We start from the raw sequence: 27,346 nt of genomic DNA on the forward strand, positions 1-27,346 counted from the left end.
ACCCCAGAGTGGATTCAACTACGTGGAGCCCTCCACTAGAAGGCCTACTGGCATGCACATCTCAGGCTCCTTGGCACAGGACCCTCACAGTCCCATTCCTTCCACACAGAGGAAATCTGGTTCCTTCAGATCAAAACTACAGAAAAACAGGAGCAAGGCTGCCAGGGCTTCCTCGCATGTTGCCTGGGTTTGTTTATTTCTTCTTCATCAACTCACATCATTTCTGACACTGCACTTCAACTTCCTGGACACAGCCAGGGAGAAAAGCTTTTAAGAGGCACTGAAGTTCGGCCAACTTCTGATTAGCTGCTATAATGAAGGGAAGGAACAGCACATGGCCAAGGCAAGAGAACCCCTGCCTCTAAGTACTACAGGGCAAAGATTCTTGAACAGAAGGTGGAGATGCATTAGGGAACCAAGGGAGACTCCCCCCACCCCCCCAAAAAAAATCACCCTCAGGTAACATTTCAGGAAAACCCTTGGCTGGAGTTTTACTTTCAGGGAGTTCCCAAGAGCACCACATCTACCAGAAAGGGAGATGCCTCCAGTTTCCATTATCACTTTATAGGGAGAAATATCAGCTCCTGAATCAAGGGGGGGAATAGATTTTGATTAGAACTCTACACAATGAATCTATGATTAAATGCACTCCACAGTGGATAAGGTTTTTGTTAGAACATTTTAATAGAAGTTTTCTGTTTCTCAGAGCTAAGTTCATAAATATTAGGCAGAAATGTACGCAGTAGAGAGGCAGAAGCGGAAGAGAAGAAAGCAATCAGACATGAGACAGTAAGAGTATGAATGAAGATGGACATGGGAAGAGCTGGGCCCCAGAAATAAACAAGCAAGCAGCAGTGGTGTGGACACTTGATGTCACTGTCCTTCCTTATCATATGCACGGGCATTCCAGAAGTGACTCAATGCTTTATGACTATGTCAGATATACAAATCACCCTCCCCATCCTCCTTGCCCTGCCCACCCTGGTCACTTGGCTCCCCTTCAGAAAGAAACCAGGCTGCCTTGGGGAATGGTGCCAGCTGGCGGCTGGTGCAGAGAACTATCTATTAACCACTATTTTTCTCTTCCGGCTCTTGGAAGAATCTTTGTCATTCTCCTCCTCCTTCTCTCTCCTCTGTCTCTTCAATAATGATCACAGAGAACCTAATTTGCAAGTTAAAAGTCCAGGATCGAATCCCAGCTCCCCTGCTGCCTTCCTGGGAGACCAAGAACAAGTCCCAGAACCTTTCTCCACGTTACTCTCTGTCCACGTGGGTAGGAATACGTGCCTCCCGAGCAGGGCTCTAGGAAGCAGGAAACATGAACCTATGCTAGGAACAGAACAGCACTAAGCAAATAGAAGGTACAGCTCTCGCTTTCCTGCCAACTCCCCCCCCCCCAAGATTTAACACTTTGAACACTGCTCAGCTCAAAGGAACATGATGACCATCATGCCCCAAATAAATCACGTCAACAGGGGACTGGCCAGCCTTCCTCAGAAGTAAAAGACACCACAATCCTGATTCTAAAGGAGCTCTCTTGTCTGGCGGATCCCTTTCTTTTCACTGTGAATGCCAAGCTCCTGAGTAACTGGCAGAGAGGTATGCTGGGGCACAGATCAACTGCTTTAAGTCACTAACTCTCGCCACAGAGCAGGAGAAACTATGTTCCTGGCCATGGTGCCCAGGATGGTGACTGTGCCTCCCCCCAGCCCTGCCCTGGTGTCACGGAAATGCAGCTGTGAGGCCCCTGGCAGGGAAAAGGCCGGCGCCGACAAGGCCCTGCTCCATCCCCAAGTGCCATCTCACCATGATAAAGACCTCAAAGGGGCTAATGAAATTAGCTCCTCTGCCTTTTATTCCTCAGTAACAACCACAAAATTAGATGAAATGACCCCCTGCCCCACTAATTTAAGGCCTATTTTATTACCTCCAACCCCAATTCTCTCTCTTTTAAACGGATATAAGACCCTGAAGACCCAGAAGCCAATGGGATTAGTAATTGACAGGCCCGTTCTCCAGAGGGTGCTTCTCCGTCCCCCACGGTGGGGTCACGATCAGTTCAATCTTCATGCTTCAGAGACAGCCCCTTTGAACAAGATCAGATGTTTCTCCACCCCTGCCCAGAGCTCCGCTCAAAGTGGCAGCAGCCCCTTCTCGCTCAGAGCACTAACGTCAACTCAGCCAGAAAGGCGAAGGCAAAAGGAAGACGTCAGCATGGTCAGTGGTCCACCAGGCTCACACACAGCCCCCTCAAACCAGCACCTTGGGAGGGCTGATCACCCCCATAAAATGTGAAGTGCACTTTGAACCCAAGAACAAGGAGAATGAGGACTATTCCCCCCAGCCTGCTGGGCTGCAGTGGGAGCTCCGTTATTTGTTTTCTTTTCCAGTTTGCGGCCCATGAAGGGGAGAAGGACACCCTGCAGCAACCCCAGGGAGGCGGGGGCGGGGGGGGGTGGGAAGGCAGGGAGGTGAGCACCAGGCGTGGCCGTCAGGACAGAAAGGAGAGGAGAGAGAAGCATCAGTGGAGGTGGTCTGAAGGGAGCCAAGCAGGGCTTCCTCCAGCTTTGAAGAAAGGACCTGAGAGAACAGGATTCCTGAAGCCTCAGAAACTGCTCCATGTAAGAAATGCTTTCGAGAGAAAAGAAACCATTTAAAATGCAGAGAATTTACTCTTCATCATCAAAAGAGATGAAAGAGGAAACTCTTTCACTCTCTTTTGCCTATTTGGGAAAGTTACTTTTATTAACTAGTTATCCGACGGCCTCCTTCCAACTCAGGTAAAAAGATGCGAAGGACCAGGAAACAACCATTTCTTGAAGAGGACATGAGAGTGATCAAAACAACAGTCTCTTCATAAAGGAGAAGTCCAAGAGCTTCCGTTTATAAGCAAGTTTTCCTGGAAACAAGTACTTATAAGTTATCTTTGAAATCAACAACAAACTCCTATAGTGGATAAGACAAACCAGCCAACAAATCACAGCTGACAAGCAACCTGATCAAAGGACAAAGGGGCTCCTAAATGATGCACTGTGACCTGGACATGGAAAAACAGCAAACTCTTCCCAGAGATGTCAATTCCTGGGTGCGGCTTTGCAAATGAAACTTGAAAGTCTGTTTTGGAGACTCTGTTTCTCCTTTAAGAAGACGGAAAGATAAAAGCTTCACCTGAAAACAAAACAAAACAACAACAACAAAAAACCAAAGACACCTGAGGGGAGATGGGCCATTTATGTTCTGTGTGTATCTGTAACGAGCTGCAGTCTGGGTTCCCTGCCATTTCAACAAGAAAGGACATGGTCAGTCAGAGACCAGTATGCTAACAACACTGGAGTCTGAGACCAGAGGCAGAGTTGCTGTGTCCGCTCGTTGCCTTTGCTCTGATGGCTCCCAGATGTCTACCCTGGACACAAGGGGCCCATGCTGGACAGTACCTTTGGATCAAGGCCAACACTCCAAAACAGCTACATTAAACACACACGCACACGCGCGCACACCCTGATATACAAATTCTACTGCTGAGGCACCAGCAGGCCCATCTTTAGAAACAGCAAACATTTCATGAAAGAAGAACCCCCTCCTACCCCAAACACAAAGTTCAGAAGCTCTAAGAAAATTCAGGAGCTGTATCACTTCTTGGGCTAATGAGAATGATGTGGGGTAGTCAAGATTCAACTAGAGAATGCTAGTGAAGTGTGTCTGAATGCATACCTGTGTGTGAGTGTCCCGAATGGAAGAGGACCATATCAGGAACTTGATGACTTGACCTACCTCATTTGTTTTCTAACTAGATTAGACTTGTATTGTAAACCAGGAGTCGCTCTGAGAATCAAATATCTCCTAGAAGCTCAATAAGCTGCTAATTCTTTCCAATTGGTAAGCACTCCCCATGTATTTGGCGGTGTAAAGACCAGACACACAGCCACCACCTTGCATTCGGCTTCTGCAGGAACAGTGCAACACACAATAGGCAATACTATCTCAAATTCCAAAACCTACTAAAAAGCTAAAACTCACTCATATCTTAACATCTGGGCTTTTAAACTGCAACTAATTTCCTTAATTTATTTTTCAAGTATGATAGACAAACTGGCTGCCATGGAGACTGGAAATTCCTGGGCAAAGCTCAATTCCTCACTCTACCCAAAGCCCTAGGAAATTTTGAGAACATGAATAGGGTCAACTGAGAGTCAAATTTCTTGTACTGCCTTGTCTTTCACTAAATTCTCAGACGTAGCTGTATAACTGGTGCTCGGCACCAGGTAAAAGAAACCACAGTTATTTGATTGCTTTTACGTGGGACTTGCTGGCCAGGACCTCTACTAGGAATGCAGGAACCAGAAGACAACTCCTTTCTCTTTGCTTCAGTGCTGCACACACCTAACCAAAGCAGCTGGAAAGACCAAACAATGAGTAGTGTTCATGGAGAAGGCAGGAGAGGAAGGCAAAAGCAAAGACTCAAGGCCATAAATTCTCCCTTGTGAAGACCCAAGTCCCATGCTGGTTTCAATATCCAGTGAACCAGCAGCCTGGGGGTTGCTACTCCCAACCCAAAGGATGAAGCAAAATGGCATCAAGCCACTCAGCCCACATCTCAAAGAACCCAACGTACCGAGAAGTTTGGGGAAGACTGAGGGGCACTGATTTAAAAGCTTATTGCTAACCTTATTTAAACCTCAACTGTGTTTTAAAACAAATGCTCAAACCACTCAGAAATATTTTTATTTCCTCTAGGTTGTAAATTGGGCAAGTCTATTGTTTGCTCCCTTACTGCCTACACATTTAGACACATGATCAATCCTAGGGCTGACCAGGGCTCCGGAGGTCTGGTTGACAATGGTCTCCCCCAGGGCAGCCAAGAGGGCTGGCTGCTCATGGCCCCAGGCTGTCATTTAGCACATTAGTGCTCCATGACCTAGCACCACTTATTACTCCATAGAAAGACAATGACACGAAAACACCTGACTTCTTATCCTTTTCATTAGGAGTAGGAGTCTAAACTCCTATTGTCTTATGACGGTAAACTCTTAATTATGCATGGTAATATGAGCAAAGAGGCAGAGAATTAACCCAAAAAGGCACTCTACAAATCATTTAATTGGTTTAGAAATACATTATGATTTTTTTGTCACCATGCCTTCGGGGAGCTTACGAGGGTTTTCTCTTTTTTTTCGCCAGACATATCTGTTCTTTTATTGAAAGTCTGTTCCAGGCCAGGAAACATGCAAAGGAACTCACAGACTAGAGGGAAAAGTTGTGCACAAACACATACGTCCAGCTCACCCAGCAAGCAAGTGTGCAGTGTGAGCAGAGAGGCAGTGATTGGTTCTGCTGTAAAGCCAGGGGAAAGGCTAGGCCCCAAAAAGCCTCCCGCTGAAACAGTCTGATAACTAACATATGAAATTTGGGCTGGGTCTTAAATGAGGAAAAAGAATCCTAAAGGACCAACTCACATGGATCGGAGAAGGGAACCCCACTCAAAGAAAAGAATGCTGGTAATGAGAAGACCAGCAACGCCCAGGAGAAACCAGCCAAGAAACACCTTCGCCCCGCAATTCCCAGCAGGGGCAGGGGACCACTTCATAGCTTTCTTACAGGAAATGTCGCCCTACATATAAGGATTTTCTTTTTAACGAATGAGAACTTTGGGTGGTTATCAGAGCGCATCACCATGGCTAGTTTGCCTACACCCCACCTGAGCCTGAGCGGGTCCTTACCTGTCTGCGTGCTCTTTAACAAGAGGCAAAAACCGCAAGCCAGCTGTGAATTCAAGAGTCTGCTTCCCAGTTGACCTGAAAAACAACAGGAAAGGGCCCTTTTTGTTTATTTGGAACAAGCAGTCTTTTAATGCTCCCAGGAAAGACCTGCGGACCATGCCTAGGTCTCCTTGGTCTCAAAGCAGAAAGTCTGGTGGTGGGGGAGGGGTTGGGTCAGGGAGACGGGTTAGAATCCCAGTGTTGGAACTCAGTGACAGGGTAACCGGAAGCCAGATACTTCACCTACCTTTGCCTCGGTTTCCTCCCCTGCAGTATCCTTCTCACAGAACAACCATGCCACAGAACAACCAGCCGAAAGTCACATGACTGAACATGGGATGGGTTCGCTGCCCTCTGGGAGCTTACAATCCAGAGAGACAGAGAAAGAAATAGGCAGTATCAGGACTCTGATGCAGCTGACAGGAGCCGAGTGAGAAAAATACAAGGTGATGTGAAGCCTTTACAGAAGCCCTAGCTGGTCCCAGAGGGGTCAAAGGAAGCTCGCCAGAGCCAGTGATGGCCAAGTCGAGGTCTGACAAGCAGGAGTTGGCCGGACTAAGAGGACCAGCAAATAGCCTGCCAGGCAGAGGCACCAGCAAAATGGGATGCCCTGGAAGCAAGAAGAATATAGTAAGTCCACCCAAGAAAGGGGTTAATGACCACCGGCGTATTCCCGGGGCCGAGAGGAAAACTGGCAAGACACGAAGCTATAAAGGGAAGGAATCACAAAAGGCCTTGCCGCCATTTTAGGAGGGTTTGGACTTTACCTTAAGGCCACTGGCAAGCCTATGAAGGGTCTCACAGAGGAGAGCAGCACGGTCCAGGAGCACCACAGAAAAGATGGTATTAGAAGGAGGTAATGACAGTCCGACTCAGCTACCCCAAATGCCACGTGCCTGCTCTGCGTGAAGAGAGAAGGCTCTAGGTCTGGGGCCCCTCTGGCACTCCAGGGAACCATTGCTTCCCCATTACTGGCTCCTTCAGCACTGGGCAATTCCCCACAGGCAGACACCCCACTGGGACCGGAGCCTGCCTGTCCCAACACACCCTCCAGAAGGTCGAGGAGTGCCTGGTGTCACTGTGGCTCTCAAAGTGTGGTCCCCAGAGCAGCAGCATCAGCAACTGGAAATGTGTTAGAAATACAAATTCTCAGCCCACCCCAGATCTAGCAACTCAGAATCTCTGAGGGTGGAGCCCAGCCATGTGTGTTATTAAAAGCCCTCCAGGTGACCCAGATGCTCCCTAAAGGCAGTAAGCACTAAATGGGGGCAGTGCCAGGAGCGGGGGTGGGGGAGAGTACAGGGTAGGGAAGAGCTGGCCTAGCCTACTCCCTATGACATCCATTTTTGTTTACAAGAAAATGCACGACCTTGTTGATGCTCCGAATCCCTCCTAGCCCTGCAGCCGGACGGGTAGAGAGCCCAGGGACCATGGCTGCAGGAGGATTTCATTTCCCCAAGAAATGCCACATCCCCTTCTGCAGGCTCAATTGCTTCGGGGCAGGGAAAGGGAACTCCAGCTTCAGGAAAGTGGACGCACACTTCCCTTTCTTATTCATTTATTCATTCATTCATTTTTATTTTTTTTTAAGATTTTTTATTTTTAAGTAATCTCTGCACCCAACATGAGGCTCAAACTCACGACCCCAAGATCAAGAGTCGCACGCGCTTCCAACTGGGCCAGCCGGGCACCCCTCATTCATTCATTTTTAAATATGGAATGCTTCACAAATTTGTCTGTCATCCTTGCGCCAGGGTCGGGCCAATCTCTGCATCGTGCCAATTCTAGTGTGTGAGCCGCCGAAGCGAGCACACATTTCTCCTCTCAGACAATGCCTCTCCTCCCACCTAGATATAAAATCTGACCACTCGAGAAAAGAAACGGGCCAACCAGAAAGCTCCGTGTGGTTTTATGAGAGGGTCAAGTTTCTTCCTGGAGTGTGGAGCACCCTCTGTGGTTACAGAGATGCCAAGGCCCAGGAGCATCAAGTAATTCGGGGTTGAGAATAGCTCAATTCAGCTGCCTCTCTCTTTGAATATCTATCTTCTCTCTCTAGGAAAGAAAAGATTGCCCCTCCCCCCCAACAAAAAAGTATATTTCTGTAAGGAGCTGGCAAATCCTCACATTCTTATGTTTCTTGCTTTTCTTTACAAAAGGGGAAAAATGGGGTCCAAAACATAAAAACAGTATTCGGATCATGATGATACACTGCATGCCCCAACCACACTCAGCTTCCAGAGTCTGCCCCTCTTGGCCACGCCACAGCGAGGATGACTGAGCTACAGGATCTCCTAGCAGGTCAAGCAAACACATGTGGACCAGGGGCACAAGCAATGCTCCAGAAATCCCTAGCGCCTTCCCTAGACTGCACCCTAAGCCCGCACACCCCAGCTCTCCAGCCTCCTCACCTGCTCTGGGCATGTGGTGCCCACACCTTCTAAAGGCCTCTTACACATCCCACGTGGCCTCTCCACCCTGCACTGCACACCTCACTACCCACAAGAAAGGTAACGACTGTTCTGCGATCTCCCCTACCAGACTGTCAGCTCCCTGAGGGGCTCAATAAGCTTGTGTTGAATAAATGACTGAACACACAGACATACAGATTCACCTAGAATAAGAATAATCAGGCCTCGATTCATCCCCTTACCTTCTCTAGCCCAAACAGGTAAAATGACTTGTCCAAGGTCACAGAGCAAGCTCATGGTCACACCACAGGAGGCAGTATAGACGGTTCTCAATGCTTTCCAACATTCACAGGCTGTGTGTTCCCACCTTTCCTGGGTACCAGGAAACCAGTACCCCTTGAAGACAAAAGTATTTGATCTGTAATAGAATGGATTCATTTTCTGTGTGTTTTATCTCAAGACCTTGCCCAAGAGCATGAAGGAACATCTTGTGAATCTTGCAATTAGGGACACTAAGCCCAATCTAAAGACAGAGCAGGGACTCTGAGGGTAGCAGGGGCAAGAAATGGCCATCAGTGAGGGTGTGGGTTGGTCTTCCTAAAAGTTTCCGGAGTTCTGGTCCCTGGGATGTACTTCTGTATCACTTCTCTTATCAGTTCAGGCTTACTCAGCCAGCAAGGGCAAATGTAATCTCCTAACCCATCATCATACTATTCTAAAAACACACTGTACCACTCAAACAAGCTTTGGCTGTGGTAATAGGATGTCCAAGTTCAGAGTTCAGCCACCAGCTATAAACTATTCTTTGCAAATGAGGGAGAGAAAGCAGGCACTAATGCACACTTTCTAGGTGGCATGGGGTCTCAGAAGAGTCAAGCCCTTCTCAAAATGGACTGGGAAAAAGCCTCTACATAGACGAAGGTCTCTCCCACTGGCCAAGTTCACCTGTTAAGCAGATACAGAAACTGAATCATTTCCCAAGCTTTTCTCTCAAAACTAAACAGACTTTTAAAAAAGAGCAAAATAATCCCAACTACATTTACGATGTTTAATCTTAATTTTCTTATATAAATCGCCTGGCTTTTCATTACAACTGGTCAAGTATATGTGAAATATGCCACACACATCGTGAAGACTCTCTGAGTCCCTATAACACGGCATGCGTATGCGCACACACACAGTGAACAAGAACCAGTTCTGCCCAGTGCCCTCCCAGCTCGCCCTGGCTCCTGGTGAGCTGCCCCACATACCTGCTGTCTCTAGCTATACCCTGCGGCACTGCTCTCCTTGTCCAGGACCCACACTTCACCCCATCAAGTCAGAGTCCACTATCTTCACACCCTGATCTTAGCTAACTGCTTTTGAGAAGCATTTTACGAAATTATTCCTGTGAATGTATAAATAAGAAATGTATTCTCTGTCTTATAGATGTTTACATGTTGAAGAAGAGGTTTAGAGTTTTTCACCCGAATTTCTCTAATGATAGAATTTTAGGCACAACAGTTAAGTGAATTCACCTTATTTTTTAATTTTTAACAGATCAGTTTGTGACTCCCACTCAGCAGTTCCTGAGGACTTCGATGCTGTCATACATAATTTGAGACATAGCAGGAATCTTCTTCATCTCATGACCATTGTTAACACCACCCCTACAGGGATCTCCCTGCCAGATATTACAGGTGTACCAGTCAAGAAATCACTAATCATAAAGGTTCAAATAACCACAGATGTCTGGCATAAAGCCTGCTTCTACTGTAGCTTCTGATGGAAATGTGTCAGAATCACCAGGGAAGAAGCCCTTTCTCCACCCCTCCAATACCAACCAACACACAAGCCATTTCCTACTATATCTGCTTCCTAAACTGACTTGGTATCTAGGGTGGGGCTGAGATGGACCCTGAATTTGTAGAGAGGAAGGTCAATGTTGATATAACAGTATGGAAAGCCCAACTCCTCAATCTGTCAGTTCATCTGGATCAGAACCAAACTGGTCTGTGGAGGATGAGGGGCCCTTCCTCATCCATTTCTAGTCAGCATTCTACTTAGAAAGGGGACACTCATTATCCCCAGCTGTCTGTCTAAACCAAAGTGGGAGAGGGTGTGGGAAAAGTCAGCTGCAGGACATTCCTTAGACTTCTCCATAGAGGTCCAAAGCTTAGAGCCCAGTATTTCCAAGAATGCCCAAAAGCACTTAATAGTCAGTGTCTATAAAACCTTCCTAAAAATAACAGCTTCACAGAACTGATGTCTTACATTTTTGAAAAAGGACTCTGATTTGGTCCCATCCAAGATAAGGGCCTCTCTGTAAGAATGAAAGCATGTGTCAAGATAAAAATTAAAGTGATTCCATGGGGACAGAAACCAGTACCCAAGAGGCCAAGAAAAGAACATGTAAGGGCGTCCCTCAGACATGGTCAACACTGTAGGTTCAGATAGATGGGTTTCTAAATCAATGTTTCTCTACATTGGTGTTTCTAGAACCTGTCGGACCATAAGAACTACCTAGAAGCTTTGTTTAAAAAAATACAGATCCCCAGAACCCTCTCCAGTCTTATAAAGTCAAAACCTCAGAGGAGGGGTCTGTGCCTAAACTACATTAGAAGCAGGCTTCGTGCCAGAGGGAGAGGCAGACTCCCCACCAACCAGGGAGCCCGATGTGGGGCTCCATCCCAGGACCCTGGGATCATGACCTGAGCCGAAGGCAGACGCTTAACCAACTGAGCCACCCAGGGACCCCTAGTTAGAGCCTTCTTTATCTAGTTAAAATTATGAAGTATAGGGGCACTGAGTGGCTCAGTCTGTTAAGCAGCTGACTCTTGGTTCCTGCTCAGGTCATGATCTCATGGGTGGTGAGATCAAGTCCTGTCAAGGGCTCCGCACTCAGCAGGGAGTCTGCTTGAAGATTCTCTCCCTTTGCCCCTGTCCCAATGTGTGGGCACACATGGGCATGGACACGTGCGTGCTTGCTTTCTCTCGTGCTCTCTCTTGGATAAATAAATAAGTCTTTAAAAAATAAATGAAATTAAATTATGGAGTACAGTCACCATTGTATTGAGGAAATCAATTTAACTAAAACTTAGCAAAAACAAAACCTGCCATTTAGGTTTATCATATCCCACCTAAAAAGAAGACCCTCTAGAACCTCCCTGCCCTAAGGACTAAAGGTTAACACTACACAGCTGCTCCTGGTGGTCATTACAGACCCCAATGGAAGTGACAAGGCTGAGGGCCCTCAGTCTCATCCCAACAGAGACCAGCCCTAAATGGCAGGCAACCATTCCAAAGTCAGACTCCACAGGTGCCTCCTGGTTGTCAGACTTTACAGGTTTCAGCCTCCAGCTGACTAGTTCATAGTCTTATTCATGTCCCAGCTTTGTGTAAGGCTGGCTACTCAAAGTGTTTTCCACAGAACCACCAGCCTCAGTGTGGCAGGAAACTTGTAGAAATACAGAATCCCAGGCTCCACCCAGGCCTGCTGAAGCAGAATCTGCATTGTAACAAGATCCAGGTAATTCTTGTGCACACTGAAGTTTGAGTGTGCCAATGTGAGACTTTTACGCCCACCTGTGGAACACCCAGGCCATCAGCTTACCCACAAATGCTCCAGACTCTCAGAGGCCTTCTTCCCTCACACTCTTGTCAGTCTTGGTTAGTTCTGGGACCAAATCACCATCAGGAGGGTACAAAACTAGCTGATAATTCAAAGCCCAACTTTTACGGAGTTAGAAAGAGGCAATAGGTACTGATAATCTCCTACATTCTCACCTCGCTCTTATATTCCTTAGAAGGCTGAAATATGGACCCCATGACCATAAATCAATAGAGACAATCCAAAGTCAAACAATACCATGGAACGCTGGCTCTCTTGGTTCCAACACAGTGTTAATGAGGGCAAGGTCACAAGTATGATTAGCTTCCTTTGTTCGTTGGCACAGACTCCAACCCTCAACTCTCTGGCTGCCTACAAAGGCTGACACACCCCTGGTTACTAAGAGGACTCAGAAGAATGACAAGGGGAGGCTTAACAGAGCGGCACCAGTAAGTAACTCAAAGAACTTCCATGACTGATGAGCAGAATGTGTCGAGGAACACAACACGCAGCCTGAGGGATGGCTGACATGACAGATGACCAGGTCAGAATTCAAAATTATCTGGACATTTTGACGGGAACTCCCATGGTCAAAATTTTTTAAAAAACTCACACACACATATAAGCAAGAGGAAATCTAACCTGGCGCTTCTCATTTTAAAATGTTTTAAAAACATGCCAGTTGTGTTGACTAAAGTAGCTGCCGAGAAAGCTCACGTCGTCTTAGGGTCCATGAGTCCAGTTTCCGGACCAAGGGAAGCAGCGGTCCATCTGCAACAAAGCTCATCAGACTATCCTCACCAGTCCCCCAGCCACCTGTCCACACAGGTGAATACACAGCCTGTCACACTTTTTCATCACCACCACCACTTGGGTTCTTATAATTAAGTGTGGCCTCTTTCCCTGGCTACAGCTCTTTTAGGCTTCGGGTTATAGTTAAAAACATTCCACATATCGGCTTAGCTCCCTTTGATGCTGTCCTTTCTTTACTAATAGAGAAAAAAATAGACCTCAGCACAAACTGGAAAAAACACATACGCAGACCAGACAACCTAAGCACACTCATTTACCGAAAGGATTCAGATCAAAAAGACCTACAGTCACCTGTTTAAGCCAGTGCACTATGCTACACAGAACAGCATAAATCCATGCAGAATTAGTAATTAGGTTGGCAAATGATGAGCTCCCAATACAGAAGAACCTTGAAAGGACTACTATAAAAATGAGCAAATGACAGAGTACAAGTATCTGTTTAGACATACTTCTCTATGTAGGATCATCTAGACAGCCATTTAAAAAATTGGATGGGACTTTAGACTGTTTTTAAAGTTGTGACCCATGTTTTTCTTAAGTCTATATTGAATACACAAGTAGTAGTCATTTATGAAGACAAAAAGACTGCTTACTGGTAAGTTTGCAGTTCCCAGACTACCCAATCCATTATTTTTAATTTCAGAAAATTTGGTCTCTATGGGCAACAGAAAAAAGAAAGTTTTAAAATCTTAAGAGGTTAATTTGCCCTGAATAAGTGTATGCCATGCACCACTTACCTAAGCATTAAATGAAGCTACTGTCCACACAGTTACAACCATCCTTAAACAACTGGCTAACTGCCTGAAAACTGGAAAACAACATGTGAAATTCAGCCCAACTGCAGCCTGCCCCAGGAGAAAGGAAGCTTGAACTCCAGGTGCCCTTGACAACACAGCTCAGTGTGGAAAGAAAGAAAATGCTGAACAATAGAATCAGTAGAGGAAAAAGAGCCCCTCTAATTTTCCAGGCATGTGGAGAGGTTGCTGCTAAAGGGATATTTAAGATCTCACTGCTGGTTTGGGTTCTAATGAACACTGAAACAATTTTTACCAAGAAAGAAACCTAACATATCAGTATAGTACATATTTAAATGAGTACTTAACAGATTTAATTCAAGAGTTCTTACCAATCAGAAAGACATTTATACGCTTAGCTATAAAAGTGAAACACCTCTCAAATCACATTTACATGTTTATGAAACCATAGAAAATATAGGGTAAGGAGTGAGTGGGTTCTTGCCTATAGTTCAGAGGAAGCTGCCCCACTCTGGCTGTGGGTCACAGCTCCCAATCCTGGTTGTATTTCCAGCCTCCCATTATGAGCAACTATGTTTACAACAAATAGGAATTGCAATTCTCTTTTAAAGCAGAAACCTGCTTTATAATGGATGCACCACAGATTTAAGGAGATGTACAGTGTTGTGGCCAAAACCATTTGCGCACGCGCGCGCACACACACACACACACACACACACACACACAATTGTTTTGCTCTGATTTTAAAAGTAACATGCTATTTACAGAAAATCTGAAAAATACGAAAATAAAGAAAATAACTAGTCACTTGAAATCACACTAGCCCAACATGAAGAGTTGAAAGTTTAGTCTCCATCCTTCCAGTCTATGGCTACCAGCTTTCCCCTTCAACGGCAACCCAGTTAAGCAAGCAAGGGTGAGGGGAGGTGTCCCTGCTGGTTCCACAGCCTGACAATGGCCCGTAACCCCCTCTGGTCTTACCCTAGATCCACAGCAGTAAGGGCACTCACACTGTGCACAAATCAGATAGCATGCCTGCAATTTAACAAGCATTCACTGGGGTCTATTTTGCACACTTTTAATTATTCCACGAATGAATGAAATTCAAATTAACAGAAAGAGCCCTCGAGGGCCATATGGTAACTTCATAAAAAAAGGCAGATAAGCCTCTTTTTCGTGGACATGAAAACATAAGTTAATTTTCCCAGTACAAGTTCTCAAGGCACCTACAGATTCGGAGCCTCCGTCCTGTCTTGTAGATGGCTGCCTTCTCACCGCATCCTCACACAGAGGTCTCTCTAAGGGGAGAAAATTAGTGTTGGGAGAAAGGGTGTAGGGGAGCAACTGGTAATAGAGACCTGGGAACCACAAACGTGTGCAGCTCCTGTCCAGCCATCCAGGGATCCCTGCAAGTCTGTGCACTTGGAGGATGAGAGATATTCAGCCCACACCAGAATATCCTTAGTTCCACAAACAGGGAGTGCTTTATTTATGTATTTGTTTATTTATTTATTTTCATTTGAGACAGAGATACAGAGAGAGCAGAGAGCATGAGCAGGGGGAGAGGCAGAGGGAGAGGGAGAAGCAGGCTCCCCGCTGAGCCAGGAGCCCAACATGGGGCTCGATCCCAGGACCCTGGGATCATGACCTGAGCCGAAGGCAGACGTCAACCGACTGAGCCACCCAGGCGCCCTGCCCTGCGAGTGCTTTTTTTTAAAGGCCCCATATTTACCGTTATAACATCCTAGCTTCATACACTAGCCTGGGCTGCAAATCCCCAATGTATTACCCTGAAGTGGCCAAAAGCCAGGAAACCTGGTGACACCTCGTGAACTACTCTCTGTCCATACAGAAGACACAAGAACAGCTTTTATCGCTAATGTCACCTTGAGGTGTTACACATTATTTGCTATGGACCCGCTGAAACCCTCAACATTCTTCATTCAAATACCATAACTGACTACAGAATTTGGTAGAAACCATGTGCAGAGCTTAAAAGCTAGTTGGGCTGCACTGTCCTAAATGGAACCTCAAAAATTCTCCCAACACCTCAGAAGTCTTACTTAATTTTGACTAAAATATTTTTTAAATAGTCTCCAAAACACCACTTAATCAACAAATGTGGGATTAAATCCAAATCAGAACAAACCCACAGGAGGAAAAGTCAAAATACAGTGAGGTTCTCCTTTCTTACCTGGCAAGTCTCAAAGTCATAGCTGGGTACTTGCTCTTGACCTAGCTGAAGGTATTACAGTTTAACTAAGAAAACATGCAGGTAACATACCTCTTTAACTGTACTTGGTATTTTATAGATGCACACAAAACTACTTTACTTCCTCAGCAAGTAAAGGTCATCTTAAATTTTCTGAAATACAACACACACCTGTACAATAGCCAGTTCGAGCTGCTATAACAAAATACCATAGACTGGGTGACTTAAACAGCATTTCTTTCTCACTGTTCTAGAGGTTTTGAGTCCAAGATCAAGGCACTGTCAGGTTTGGTTTCTGGTGAGAATCTTCTTCCAGGTTTGCAGATGGCAGCCTTCTCTCTGTGGCGGGCTCTGGTCTCCCTTTCTCATCTCCTAAGGACACTAATCCCATCATGGGAACTCCACCCTCACGACCTCATCCAAACCTAATCACCTCCCAAACCCCACCTCCAGGTACTTGCGCACTGGGGATCAGAGTTTCCATCAGATGAATTTTGGGGTGCGTGTGTGTGTGTGTGTGTGTGTGTGTGTGTGTTGGGGGGTGGTAATCAATTTCACCAGTTATACATCCTAGCTATTAAATATGTTCAGAGCCCTTCTACATATATTCCTCTCAATGATTTCAGGTCAAAATAATATAAACAGATCCACCATATCTGTAAAATAATACCAGTAAGAGACTGGTCATTTAAGGCCAAGGTCAGGGGTTTGACTATCCCCAGTTAGGCCTGTTGAAAGGATAAAAGGGGAAAATTCAGTTACAAGGACACCAATTAACTCTTACCCTGAGCACTATTTAGTAAATCTCAACCAACCAGGCAACCACTTGCCACTACTATAAAAATAACTCCCTCTTTCATCTCTAGCTCCAGACCTCTGTTCCTGCCTGTGTCTCTAGCTCTCTGCTGGGCTTCTCTCCCTGGAAGGCTCACAGTGCAGTCCGGGATTCAACTGAGCTCATTAGTCCTCACCGTCTTCTCAATCTGAGGATCCCCACAGCTGCTTACCTCAGCGAATGGTGCTATGACTGGTCACCCTGGACTCTGTCTCACTAAGTGCCCACACCCAAAAGATAACCAAGGAAGTGTGACCAGTCTCCTGGCCTCCCCCTTTCTCTCCCCTTCTCCTTCTCCAAGTCCCTCACGGATTCCTGCACTAGCCTCCCAACTCACTTTCTGTCCCCATTTTGGTGTCCTTGTCACCCAGCCCACGTCACGGCCACCAAGTTCTTTCTAAAGCACAATAAAGCAAGACAATTACCTGCTGCAAATTCTCCATCATTTAGCCAGTTTTGGAGATGAGGTTCAGCTTCCTCAGCTCAGCACCCAACCCCAGCACCCTCAGGGCCTTCCCTACACAACCTTGCCTCCAGTCCACACAACTATCAGAGCCCTGACTGCCTTACACTTTTGCAAGCCTCCTAGATTCCAAACATGCAATTATTATTGCATAATGTATGTTATTTTAAAAGTGATGAAAAAGAAAACCTAGAAGGTGCATGAGGAGCCAAGTATCCACCTTTCTTTATTCCTTCATTCATGCCTTATACAGCGTGAGAGCGAGAAGTGTTTCAAGTGCCACACCAGATTCTTCCCTGGACACATCTGGGTTTTATAAGCTGATGATCAAAACTGACCTTTAATTCCTTCTTTGCCTTTCTAAGGCTGAGAAATCTCACCTCTGAGGGGGGAAAAAAAAAAAACTGTCTTCATGGCATGTGGCTGCTGGTTCTACTCACCCACTACGCAAACTGGACACAGCCTTTTATAAAGCATGGGGAAAAGAAGAGCCCCCTCTTTCTCCCTATCCCTACAGAGAACCCACAGGACTGGCAGCCCCTATCACTACCCGCGGTCAGATCATTCCCTCGGAGCAGGCAGGCTTGTGGGAGGGAAGCACACCCAGCCAGCACTCTGCTCTCCCAGCACAAGCTCTTCTAAAGCAAAAAAAGGAGCTTCCCGGGTTTATGGAGGTCCTTCGCACAGTTTGCTTCGCCAACTAGAATGTGTACTCTGTGAGAGAAGAGGCCTGCTCTTGGTTCTTGCTGTGTTACCAGAGGCCAGAGCAGAGCCTAGCCCATGGGACAGGGTTCATAGGTATTTGCTGAATGACAGAATAAAAAAAAGGACGAATGAGCAAAGAGGCAGTCCTCCTCAATTATAAGAGCCATATACAGCATAATTCCCCTGCTCAAGAAATAGTGTTTGGCTAAGAATGCCTTTTGTTCACTTTGTGTTAGGTACCACCTTAATAAAAACTGGGCAGTGTATCATTAACCCCAAAGTATACTTTAAAGTTGCTTTTCGGAAAAAATTCTGGAGATTAGATATTTACTTATTGCTTGTATCTTTCCAAGAGCAGTAAGCATTGAGTAAAATGTTGCCTTTAGGATTCCCCAAGAGGCATGTACTTTGTCCAACCACTAAAGTTCTTTTGTTCCCCCCACCCCAAACAAAATTTGGATATTTACTTTCATGGGACTGGAAACGTGAGAACCTGCCATCACAGGGTCAGTGAGGCCTGGAATTGCAAGCCATACCTGCGCTGTTGCCCTCGGAGCCACGTGGAGCCTGTACTACACGCTCCCTAGAACTGGAGTCCCAGAGAAGGCTGACCAGAATGGGCCAAAAGGATGCAGCATGTAAGTTCTAGAAAGATCAAGTGTTTCTGTCTGTGGGCTGCCAGAGGCAGGGGGACAGCCTCAACTCAGGGTCTGCCTCAAGCAACCACAGCTCACTTTCAATCAGGTATGCATTCCGACTCTTTGAATGGCACTGCTTTTTCCAGGGCATTTGAAATATTTGACAACCAACATTAACATTTTCTGAGCACTCAGCACGAGACACCACCCCAAGTCCTATACAAAAGTAATCCTAGTTAATCTTCAAGGTTAGTCTTTGACTTGAACTCTTACTGCCACTGAGTTATAGACACAGAAACCAAGGCTGAGAGAAATTAAATAACTTGTCCAAAGTTCAGATAGTAAGTGGCACCTCTGGGAACTCAACAGCACCAATTTGGGTCTCCTATATTTTCGCTTCCTATTTTGTCAATTCTTTGCAGTAAAGAAGTTGAGAAGCTGTACACAATGTTCATTAAAAAGGACTTCGTACTTTTCTGTATGTTGTTTTTCTGTCTTCCGCTATGGAATTTTCCTTCCTGCCCTGTCCACTATATGCAGTGAAATCTCTTTAATTCATCAGTCCACAAATCTTTGTAGGCAGGTGCCATCAATTGTGAGCCCATCTGCATGGATGAACAGTATACATTCCTTTTTCCAGAAGGCACTGCTTTGCTCTCATCTACAAAGACCCTTTTTCCTTCCTAAAGACAAATGACTGGTTCATGTACCATGATTCGAATTACATTTGAGAATGTTCATCTGCAGAGTAATTATTCTTCCTAATTGGACTGCTCTAAAGACAAATGATTCTCCCTCCCCACCCCTATCATCTCCTGCAACATACCATGTCTTCTTTCCTGGCCTAAAATGTTTGCTGCACCCTTTGCAAACCACAACCAGAGACACTACCTGCTCTATGTGTGACCACTTAGAAAAAATATTATTATACCATAATAGCAGTATTACTTCAAACCCCTCAACTATTTCATCAGCATCAGATTTCTTACACATATTAATAACAAACCTGTCACAGTATGACAGCAAAAAGAAATGAGGATCTTGAATTTTATTTTTTTCCTCTATCTTTAAAACATTTAATCTTCCCACTATCATGTGTTCCTTATCTCTTAAATTGTAAATGAAGTCGGTTTTTAAAAAAGACCAGGAGAAAAGAATCAGAAACACCCAGGAAAGGGCAACGCCAAAGAAATTAGCACCGATCCTCGCTTAAACCTGTTGGGGGTGGAGCTCTCAAGCGAGTGAGTGTAGGAAAAGCAAAGGGCCCATGATAAACGTTCCTTCGAACTCGGTTACTCAGGTTTAACTCTCTGGGACGAGACTCTAACCGCTCCCCTCCCCTTCGCACTCACCCCTCTTCTCCCTCTGGCTCAAACACACACTGGTCTACTGGGGCTACTTTGCGATTTCAAACAGAAGTTGTACTTTTACATGTGGGTCACGGATGGCAACCTACAAGTACGCACACAACCACGGAGAGAAAACGGGAAATACAGGAAATGGCCCGGGGGCGGGGGGGGAGTAAAGATGGGGGTGGGGGACAAGACTTTGTCTTTACTCTCATTTACTCGCATTTGCAACAGCTCACGGACTCTCCTGAAACTCAGGACCCTACTAGATTAAGAGAAAAGTTGAACGGGATGGAAGAAAATCCTTTTGCTTTTCTCAGCTCAAAGAACACTAGACCGCTGAATGGAAGGGAAAACAGGGGGTGGGGGGAAACTTTGTGCCTAAAAACACCCAGAAACACAAACAGAGTCTTCCCCAGTCCTTTACCCCAGCCCATGGGCTCAACCATCCATCCCAGATGTGGTCTTCCCCACTCCACGCCCACCTCCTCCAGCCCGCACCCCAAATCACTGTGCTGCCCACAAAAATGCAGCCCAGATTTGAAAAGCAGCTGACGTCTGTGGCCGGCGTGACCCAACGCCACACACCAGGCCCCAAGGGTGCGACCACCGGGCGGCCCCCAAGGCGCGGTACCAAGCGCGCGGAGCTCGGCGCCGGGCTGCGCCCAAAACCGCGCGCCGCGGTGCCCGCGGGAACCACCGGTCGGAGCCCGCCAGCGGCGGCGGGAGAGCTCGGCTCGCGCTGGCTTCCCAGCAAATTGCCGTTCCAGGCACAATTTTTCCACTTCTGCTGCCGGCGGCTGCGGTGGTGAGAGGAGAAGCAGCCGCTCCCTCCCATTCCCAGCATCCGACACCCGTCCCGGTGCCGGGGACGGTCCTCTTCCCTCCCCGTGGGCTCCGGGGGCGCGGGAGCCAGGTTCCCGCGCCAGCCGCCGCGCACGCAGCCCGGGCTCCGCCGGCCGCGACGGTTCCGCCGGCGCCCGGGCAGGGTGCCCCCCACCGGGGCCGCCCGCCCCACCTGGCCGGGGCTGCAGACTCTCCCTCCCGCAGCGCGCGCGGGGCCCGGCGACTCCAACTCACCCGGCCCCGGCTCCGCGTCTCCGGCTCCGAGCTCGCAGCCTTACCCCCGCCGGGGCTTTCCGCTACGCCTCCTCGCAGCTCGCAGCTCGCCGCTCCGGGAAGGAGGAGGAGGTGGCGAGAGGAGGGGGCGAGGGAGGGGAGAGGAGAGGGTCCCCGGGTGGGGGGAGGAGACGAGACGAGAGCGCCGACCTCGGCGGCCGCCGGCAGGGCTAGCAAGGAGGGAGGAGGGAGAGGGGCGGGGGCAGAGAAAGAAAGAGGCCGCCGAGCCTCCCTGCCCAGGACCCGGCCCCGCGTCGCTGCCCAGTCACCATCGCCGCCCCCGTCCCGCTCCCGGGCCAGGCGTTCAGGGGGAGGGGTCGGGGCCCGGGGCTCTCCCGGCGCCTCGCGCGGGGCGGGGCGGGGCGGCCGGGGGCGAGACGGGGGCGGTGGCGGGACGACGAGGCCCGGCCTCCGGAGGGGAGTGTCCTGCGGGGCCCGGGAGGCTGTTGGCGAAAGGGGATCCCCGGGAGGAGGGGCGGAGGCCCCGGGGCCTGGGAGCGGGTCACTGCGCTCGCCCGGCGGCGGCGGCGGCGCCTCCTGGAATCCTGCAGGAGGACCCCCGGGCCGCTCCGGGGAACCTTCGGGGGGCAGTTTCGGGAAAGTGTCTCAGGAGCGCCGAGAATGCTCACGGCCCGGGCAGGGAGCGGCGAAGTTGGAGTCGGGGGTGATAGGCCGGACTCCTGCCGCGGAGCGCGGGCCCTGGAGCGCCCGAAGCAGTTCCCCAGGCCCGGGCCAGAGCGGGAGAACGTGCCGCGATCCCCGGGAATCCTAAGCGGGAGGGTGGGTTGGGGCTGCCTGGACCCCCATCCTCACCTCCCTCTCCCGGAGAGGAGGTTCCAGACATAAGTTTCTTTGCCCTGTGATTCTCCAGGTGGGAAAACTGCAAGCAGTCACCGAGAATATTCAGAAACACTTGGGGTTTTGAAACATCCTCCTCTGTCCAAAATACGGTTTCAGGATGAATTCCTAAGGCACTTTAGCCGACACTCTGAAAAGGCACACCCTTCTTGTCTTTTCTTCCTGTCAGACCTGCTCCTGTCCCCAGCTTCTCTGCCTCTTGTCTGGGATACCTTTTTCCACCAGTTCCCTGAACACAGACCCTACCACTCGATTCCCGGCCTCTTCCATTGCCATAGCCACTCCCATTGATTCTTCACTTTAAGGTCTTCCCAGTTGTCCCGTCCTTTCCAAGTCCAGTGCCACCTTCCTGGTTCTCGCTGTTTGGGGACTTAATGGTTTCAGGGCTCTCTCCCCCATTCCTTGCACAGGCATCCATCTGCACATGCGAGGGTAATGGTTCTAGAACACGGCTCGGGCAGGCCACTTCCTGTTCTAAAAGCTCTGGGAGGCACTTTACCACAGAAAATTCTGAATTTAAAACTCTGTTCAAAACCACCCACTTACCCACTCCTCAGAGCCTCCCCTGCCAGCCAGGACTCCTCCCTTCCTCCCAGAAGCTTCCATACTGTATCCACTTGGGAGTTGCTGATGCTCTTTTGCCAGAACTGAAATGCTCTCTTTTATCTTCTCCCACAGCCAAATCCTACTTACATCTTCATTGAAAAGAAGCTTGAGTACAACGTTTCTTCTATAAAAGGATGTATGTGTTCTTCCCATTTTGTGAAATCATACACTAGAAATAACAAGGCTTATGGGGGAAATAGGGTTAGCAACAAAGGATTCCAAATCTTTTTTTTTTTTAAGATTTATTTATTTATTTTAGAGAGAGAGAGTGCTCTGCACTAGTGGGGGAGAGGCAGAGGAGGAGACTCTCAAGGAGAATTGCAAGCAGACTCCCCGCTGATCTTGGAGCCAGACCTGGGGCTCAGTTTCACCACCCTGAGATCATGACCTCAGCCAAAACCACCAGTCGCACCCTCAACCGATTGAGCCACCCCGGTGCCCCCAAACGACTCCAAATCTATGTAACATTGCAACTAAAACACTAACAAAAACAGTAACCATTCCAAAAAACATACTAGCAGAGTTTATGAGCCATGTTAAATTCCTAATAAATATTACAGTAAATATAAATACAGGACTTTTACCTTTAAGAAAGGATGGCGGTCACTGATGAAGGGACTGGAAGGAGAGTTGTTGGAGGCTGTTGAGTTCGGAAGATAAGCACAAAATGTACAAGAGGTGAATTCTCTCCTCACAATAAACCCTTCCAAGTTAGAACCCATGGCCAAACGAATCCAAGAGAAAGAACATAGGGTGAATGGGCATCAGGCACAGCACTGTGTATTCTCCACAAGAAGCAGGCTGCTGTGTTTTGCTGGGAACTGCTGTTACTTGGTGGTGCAAAATACTAAAGTGCTTGGGACAGTTGCTTGTGAACAAACAAAACCACCCGATTTTATGAATACCCTTTCCCTATACAGTGAGTTCATTTGTGTTACCTATATTCTCATTACAGAAACAGGCCAGAAATAGAATAAGCTGTACTTAATTCTAAGCTTAGAAAGTAGACTGTACTTCATTCCACACATGGATTGGGCACTTACTATATGCCAGGAACTGTTTCGGGCACTGCAGATGCATCAGTGAATAAAAAGGAGCACAAAAATGTCCACCCTTGTGGACCATAGGTACCTGAACTTGGCATCACAGGATGGTATTACATATTTCTTATGGATGTGATTTAAATTAGTGCTTCATCTGATGCCTTATGTTGCTGTGTCTTTCAGAACATCTGACGTGTAAAGCAGTTTACACCCATTTTATGCCTTGTGTTATTGAATTCACAGGAGAATCACCTGAGAAATCTAAAACTAAGGTTTTCTCAGAACGGTTTGTTGCTATTTGGGCTAAAATTAAAGCAAGTTCCTCAGATAGGATCATTTGGATCTGAAGAGTAGGAAAACTACACTTGATAGGAAGCAAAAAATTAAGGATGGGAAGGGGAGGGAGAATAGAGAAGGAGAGAGATGCTAAAAGGTATAGTTCAAGAAGAAAGTACTTCTAAGCTTTCTGGAAATGTAGCTAGAGAAAGAATAATAACAGGAACTTTGGGATACTGTGAATGCTGCTGCTTTCATGTGTTTCAGCCAAATGTTCAAGAAACAATGTGGGATGAGTGAGGATGAAATTATAAGAAATTAAAGGGTACTTGAAGAGTTTGGTCAAATGACAGGAGGCCTTGGAAGAAAATAATTATGAGCCACTAGATAGGTCACAACGTAAAAGTACAGTGGTGCCTGGCTACAGTGTTGTGATTCTGAATTTACTTGCCTGTGCAAATCACTCATTTCTCTGAACATCATACCCCACCTAGTATAACTTGCATCAGCAGGGCTAGATATTTTTCATGGGCGAACGCTGTGTATCCTATTCTGAGTGTGAATCTGCTTGGAATGCAAATAAAATATGCTTTTACAAGAGACACATTTGATATATTTTCATGATTGTCAGCATACTGAATATAGATTAACTTTAAATTTGCCTGTTCATCTTCATAAAAACTACCCTCTCAAAGGCACCCCCCCCTTCTTAGAGATTGATATTTCCTAAACTGTGATCATAGAATTCCAGGGCTAGACACACATTTAGAAATCAATGTCTTTTGAAGATCACATTAAAAATGAAATGACTTAAGTGGAGAATTTCTTCAAGGAAACCAGCAAAATTGCACTGCACCAACTTGAGGTCCTGGGAAAAATCAGTCTCTTAAAAATTACCATTCTGCCTTTTTATCCATGAATCTAATCATACAAAAATCATCTGAAACTCCAAGAATCCACTTTCCTTGACAAATATGGATGGAGAAAAGGCAGTTTTGAGCACAAAGACTTGAAGAGCTTTCCCAATTAAAAAGGGCTCTGGGCAATTAAAATCAGTGCTCTGATCCACATGGGACAGAAGCAGTCTTTTCGGCTACAGCAGTGACCTGGCCACAGTATCCAATGGGTTTAACCATGTCATATTTCACTTTCTGCTTCCAATTCACAGTTTTTAACTCAAGGGTGAAAATGATGGTCTTAAACACTAAAAAAAAAAAATTCCCTATTTTTCCTGAAATCCCATTACCAAGGTGCCAGGCTATGTGTTGAATGAGGATAGTAAAATGTCTCCAAGTGAGAACAAATATTACAAGTGCAAATAGGCATGTAAGATTTTTCAGTAACCACATTATAGGAGGGCAGTAGGACCCATGAGCTCAGGCCATGAGCTCCTGATAAAGAAAATCTCAATGATCTGTAGAAAACACTTCCTTAATTTTCATACATCTATTAAGGACACTGTCCACACAGGAGCCAAGGGAAAACATGGCCCTAAAAATACACTGTGGCTAAGTCATGAGAGAAATGAGCACACAGAACTTTGGGCATTTGCTCTCTTCTGGCAAAACTAAGGGTTGTTGGCCACTTTAATCTTCAGGCCACAGTCTCTGCCTTCTGGCCTCCCTTTATTCTGTAAATGAAGCAGTAGTTGTAATTTGCTACTTACTCCTAAAGAAGTAGTTTGCTTTACTGCCTCTGGTTCCTAAACTTGATTCCATGAGAGTCCAGCAAAACTCAAGAAGGTGCTCTGTTCATTTCCTCCTATTATGTCACCACTACCATAAACAAATCCATCTGGCCCTCATCCAACTGAGCTTACCCCTGAAGTGAGGTGGAAATTTCCATACAGTGAGAATGTTCTACTGCGATATTACTTTATACGTTGCATGTAAATTCTACAACATTCTTAGCTGCTCAATAACACGTAACTGGCAAATTCAATTCATTCCAGGTATTTACCTGCAGACATTTTCCTAGATTACAAACTTTTCTCTGAAGAGGTACAGAATACAAAGAAGCTTGGGGGATTAGCTATCTTACAGTATTCATGACAGGCATAAAACCATCCAAAGAAAGCCTGCTTAAGCCCTTTCTAACAACAATACTGTGCATCTGGTCCCTGACTTGTGCTTTATCTTTTCTATTATGAATTATGTGTTATTCTCATAACCTCTAAGGGGTAAGAGTTTACTATTACCCTCATTAGTACCTACAATAAAATTTGGGAAGTACTCAGTGCGATTCAATAGCAATGCTGAGATGAGAATTTGAGGAAACCACTGCTGTTTTTTGCATTATGAAGAGGATGCTTGTCCCAAATCTGGTCCAGAATGAAAAACCCAATCTCCAATCTGAAAATCTTGCCTTTAAGGAACTTTTTTCTTTTATTCTTTTTTAATTGTCTTCTGAAAACAAGAAGTACAACACATAAATCTATAAAACCAGGAATTGTTGGGCACCCTATTCTCACATAGTGCTAGAGTTAGAAGATACATTATTTTCTACTGATAATATAATTATTAAGTATTATTGATCATAATATGTGTTCTGCCTATTTCCATACAGCCCTGGACTTGTTATTAAAAATAATAGGGACGCCTGGGTGGCTCAGTTGGTTAAGTGTCTGCCTTCGGCTCAGGTCATGGTACTGGGGTCCTGGGATTGAATCCCGCATCGGGATCCTTGCTCCCCTGGGAGCCAGTCTCTCCCTCTGCCTGCTGCTCCCCCTGCTTGTGCTCTCTCTCTCTGTCTCTCTCTGACAAATAGATAAATAAAATTAAATTAAAAAAAAAATAAAGGCGGCAAGAAGTTCTCTTACCAGAGTCTGGATTTACAATAGTTGAGCATTAAATTTAGCTCTGGGCTTCTCAGAGCCAAGGCAAGAATGACATACAGTGAATAATACAGTTCTCATGGTCTGGTAAAAGAATCATAGTTGTTCTTCAAGTTAGACAAACTTTTTCCTGGCATTAACTTCTAAGAGGAATTGAATCATGGGAATCCTTACATAAGAGCCACTGGGTATTCTAAACATATGGGTGCAGCGTCTTCACTGAGAAAAAGCAGTAGACTCGTGCCCTGCAGAGTAGAGAGGGTAAAAAGTTCACAAGAGATGACAGAATTGTCTAGACCATGTTTCTGTCATGACTGAAACTGCATTATCTAAATTGAACTTCTATCTAGATTCTGAGACCCAGAAGATACTCTCCGTGTCCTCCATTAAGAAAAGAAAAATAAAGGAGCTTTGTATTAAATGAATTATGCCCCACAAAATGCCATTTCTTCATTGACTTCACATATCCTTCTCAGTTCTAAACATTCTATTATTTCACATAGAACTCGTTTGACAATTATGAACTGTGTTAATTTCAAAACAACCTTGAGAAGGTTTTTACTGAAAACAGAAATTAAAGACAAGGCCAATCCACACAACTGAGATTCGTTCTGGCTTTTCTTCCAACAGAATGGCATTGTGCTATGCTAATTATACAAAATAATGTTCAATGACTTTTGAGGTCATATAAATGAGAATAACAGAAGCTGTGAAATTAAAATAATTAAAATGAACCATAAAAACCATAGTTTTTATAGTTGAAGAATGATTTCTTTAAATATCTTGTGAAACACTGCTTTTAGACAACAGCCTTAAAATAGTTATAAGCGTCTCTTTAATTTTCTAGAGTGTCACAAGAAAAATGTTTGGTATTAATGAGCTCAAGTCCCTCCACTGCCTTCAGATGCAGTTTGTGTTCACTAAACCCGTAGTAATAAAAGCTCCTTGCTATGAAAAATATCATGGGCTTTGGATTCCTAGGGACTGTGTATAAATACCACTTCTTCCACCATTAGTTACAAAATGCTCATGGGCAAGTTACCTAAACTTTACTTTTCTTGCTTTTTAAATATTTCTTTAAAAATTTT

At 46.1% G+C, this 27,346-nt stretch overlaps 1 protein-coding gene and 1 non-coding gene across 15 annotated transcripts in view; both read right to left on the bottom strand.

Annotated features, from left to right (window-relative positions):
- Positions 1-20,996, bottom strand: part of LHFPL2 (LHFPL tetraspan subfamily member 2) — a 154,445-nt gene extending 133,449 nt beyond the window's left edge. For 11 of the 14 annotated variants that reach the window (XR_004820079.1, XR_004820078.1, XM_027605073.2 and 8 more), the window contains exons 1-2: positions 20,604-20,996; positions 5,718-5,792 (exon numbers count right to left, since the gene is read on the bottom strand). The gene's annotated coding sequence lies outside the window, so the exon portion shown is untranslated. Of the gene's footprint in view, positions 1-5,717; positions 5,793-8,406; positions 8,583-20,603 lie in introns of all 14 variants that reach the window. The other 3 variants (XM_027605084.2, XM_027605086.2, XM_027605076.2) reach the window with 2 other exon arrangements.
- Positions 7,465-7,568, bottom strand: LOC113930057. Its single transcript, XR_003522428.1, has one exon. It is a non-coding gene; the product is annotated as a U6 spliceosomal RNA (small nuclear RNA).
- Positions 20,997-27,346: the final 6,350 nt, after the last annotated feature.

Source organism: Zalophus californianus, chromosome 5, assembly GCF_009762305.2.
Source record: "Zalophus californianus isolate mZalCal1 chromosome 5, mZalCal1.pri.v2, whole genome shotgun sequence".
NCBI lineage: Eukaryota > Metazoa > Chordata > Mammalia > Carnivora > Otariidae > Zalophus > Zalophus californianus.